This window comes from Octodon degus, unplaced genomic scaffold (genome assembly GCF_000260255.1).
Source record: "Octodon degus isolate 3935 unplaced genomic scaffold, OctDeg1.0 scaffold00019, whole genome shotgun sequence".
NCBI lineage: Eukaryota > Metazoa > Chordata > Mammalia > Rodentia > Octodontidae > Octodon > Octodon degus.
Genome location: NW_004524595.1, coordinates 22869098 through 22872551, shown reverse-complemented (window position 1 = coordinate 22872551; position 3454 = coordinate 22869098). Strand labels below are relative to the sequence as shown.

Below are 3454 nucleotides of genomic sequence, written 5' to 3'. Positions count from 1 at the left end.
CCTGAAAGAGTCCAGGTTTTTTTTGTTTTTGTTTTTGTTTTTGTTTTTTGAGCCCAGTTTTAACTGCTAAGAGAGATTTGTGCGTCCCTTGTGGAAGTGAAAGGCGACAGATCAGGCGGGGAGCCGTGCTGAGCTGTCTTGTCTGCAAGCATCCAAGGTGGGAAGGACCAGCAATTGCCCTCACAGTGACATTGAAGCATGTTTTATTTCTCATCGTAGAAGGGTCCCATTTATAGGTTGAAATTACAGGGGCTGGTGAGATGGCTCAGTGGTCTAAAGCACCTACTTAGAACAAGCTTGGCAGAGTACAGGGACCACAGTTCAATCCCCCAGCACCACATGCCAGCCAGCCGCGCCCCCTAGTGGACTGAGCTGGCCACACACACACACACACACACACACATACACACACACACACAAATGAATAAAATTAAAAAAAAAAAAAAGAAATTACAGAAAAAGAAAACACCACCACTAAGCACCCATGCGGTACAAGTAGCAATGTGGGGACTGTGAAGATGAAGCCACAGGAGTGTGTGTGTGTGTGTGTGTGTGTGTGTGTGTAGAGGTTAAGACACAGGGAGGGAAGAGCTGTGGCATCAGGTTAGTCACTAACCCGGATCAGCCACAAAAACCCAGGTGACTGGAGGAGGGGGGCTGCCCCTTTCCTGGCAGAGTCCTGGTTAGACTGAGCAGCAAACTGCTCCCCTGGCAGCCCACAGAGTTACCGAGAGCCCGGTATGCAGGCCCCACCCAGGCCATCCTTCTTAGGGCTCTGTGGGCCCTGCAGTTGCCCACAGTTGCCCAGAGAGCTGAAGGTCAATTCATCTCCGGCCTAGCCAGCCCCTTTGGCATGGTGGATTCCGCTTGCAGCTCATCCACATGCACCCCTTCTGAAGCAGCAACCGCGGAACTGCCCCAGGGAGAGGGAAGACCTTGGTACCTAGGAGTGGGGAGCAGGCAGGAGAGAAGGCTCAGTGTCTAGGGGGGCACCCATGCAACAAGACAGACCACAGGCCCCTTGGAGCCAGGGGCATGTGACATGCCTGGGAAAGGCAGGAGCCCTAGCAGTTGGTTGGGCTGCTCTTGCTGGGGGAGGAGTCCCAGGCAGCGGCAAGGGGCAAACGACCAGAGGCAAGAGATGCTTGAAGACACTGTGGAAGAACAAGTCATCCGGGAAGAATATAAAACTGGACTAAGAATGCACCATTTCTGTATGACCTGGTTGTGACCCATGCTCTTCAGTGGCCCAGTCTTCTGGTTCATCGGAAGGAAAAAGACTACGTCCTTCCTTGATTAGCCTTTCCTTGGCTGGCGCCGGCACTCACACCTCTGACAAGCAGAGTCATATAGCGGTCACTCGAGTCTATATTCCCAGTGGTGCACGGTTTGATGCTTCCCACCGTGACAGTGACAAGGGTGGCTTTGGTGGCTTTGGTTCTGTAACAGGAAGAAGTGAATGTGAAATTACAATTAATCATGAAGGAGAAGTGAATGGTGCTCGTTCTATTCCACAAAATCCTCACATCATTGCTACAAAACACCATTTTCTGAGTGCTGGTGTTTGCCTGCACAAAACATCCCACTAAACCAGACCCAAGCAGAGAATGTGCTCCTGATCTTAGGTTAAGAGGTCACCACCACGAAGGCTGGGCCTTTTCTGGAATTCTAACTTGAGTATGGACATCTATGTGCATCCGATGACCATACTGTCTACTCACGGGAGATAAATGCAGGACCAAAGGAAGGCAACACTGTGGATGCTAAAGCCATCTTTCCTGGCCATGCAGCCATTGTAGAGGGCCTGGCATCTGCTGCACGAGGCCTTGTTTGGATTGTGTCATCCTGAGTGCTGGGATTATGAACACCTGCCATCAGAGCACTTCCTGGGTGCAGCGATTACAGGAGTGACCCTCTGTGCCCAGCTGGGGACATATTCCTTTTGGAATTCTTGGGGCTTACGAAACCTTCAGGGGTGCTGAAGGCCCTCATGCTCTTTCTCTTTTGGAGAGGACAGACACGCTGTTAAACTCACGTGTATTTTCTGAATGAACAAGTGTGAGCAGGAATGAGTTTTACAAACCTATCATTGAGGTGAAGAGAAATTTAGAGTATTGCCTATTTAGAGTATTGATCATTATTGATTATCCCTCAAGGGCGGGTGTAGGTGTAGTTATCCCATCTTTATCTTGAGGCCTGGCTTCAACAAATGTGCCTACAGTCGCAGTTGTAACACCTTCTTATCTTCTGCACTGACTCTTTTGAGGACCTGGCTTTCTCTGACTGCCTGTAATATTTCTACCCAACTTAACTGTCTATAATACATTCACAGGTATTTCCCAAGTACCACAGAAAATCAGCCCAGACTTGGCGGTCATGGAAAGACTTTTTGCAGGAGGAATAAGAACATCCCAGGTGGGTAAAAGAGACTGGCAGAGGGCTGGATGGGAGTCCTGTCTGAGTTCAGCAAGGGCGGTACCTCAGCCAGGCTGAATGGCAAACGCAGGCAGAGCAGGGGCAGGGGCAGAAGAGCCCACAGTGAAGAAACAAGACCATAGTACGCAGGAGCACAGGGGCCATGCTAAGGGGAGTTTGTGTTTGACGTCTGGGGTATAATTCCTTCACAGTGTGGTGAACGAGTTAGCTGGGGTGGGTGAGCCACACTGTGTGGAGGAAGATTTCTTTCAAGAGGAAGCAGCCAGGTGAGTTGACTAGGCTGAAGCTAAACAAATAAATGACCATTGTGCTTATCTCACAGCTTTTGTGAGTGGGCGTCTAGAGAGGCTTGCTGGGTCCTTTGGGCCAGGGTCTTTTGGAAGGAAGTGACTGTGGTGTCAGCAGGGCCATCGTCATCTGACAGCCCCACTGGGGAAGGACCCACTTCCAGTTCACACACAGATCTGGTGACAGCAGGGCTCAGGTCCCAGGTGCGCCAGAGGCAGGGGGTCCTTGCCAGGAAGCCACTGCATGGAGAGGCTCGTAGAATGGCTTCCCCAAGTGGCGGCGAGAGGAAGAGCAGGTTAATTCATAGTCTCTGGGACACCAACCTTGGAAGGGACATCCCATCTCGCCCTGTTCTACAGGGTAGAAGCAGGTTAGTATTGTACTGAAGTAATCTGGGTCAGCATTTCATGAAGCCGAAGAATGAATTCAGAAGGCAAAGAAGGTAGATAAGAAGAACATTTATTAAAAATAGAGAAATAGCTCCCAATAGTTGGGAGGGGATCCAAAAGTTGGTTATGGGGGGACTTTTAAAAATTAATTAATTAATTAATTAATCTTTTTGGAGAGGGTGTTGCTATGCAGTTTAGGCTGGCTTTGAGCTCACCTTGTAGCTCAGGCTGGTTTCAAATGATGTGTCAAGGATCCTCCTGCCTCAGCCCCCCAAGTGCTGGGATTAGAGGCATACACCACCACCCCAGGCACTATTGGTACATTTTAGGTCTACGTAATG

The 3454-nt window shown here is 49.9% G+C and overlaps 1 pseudogene; it reads left to right on the top strand.

Moving 5' to 3' along the window:
* The first annotated feature begins 1042 nt into the window (after positions 1 to 1042).
* Positions 1043 to 1982, top strand: LOC101573147 (annotated as a pseudogene).
* Positions 1983 to 3454: the final 1472 nt, after the last annotated feature.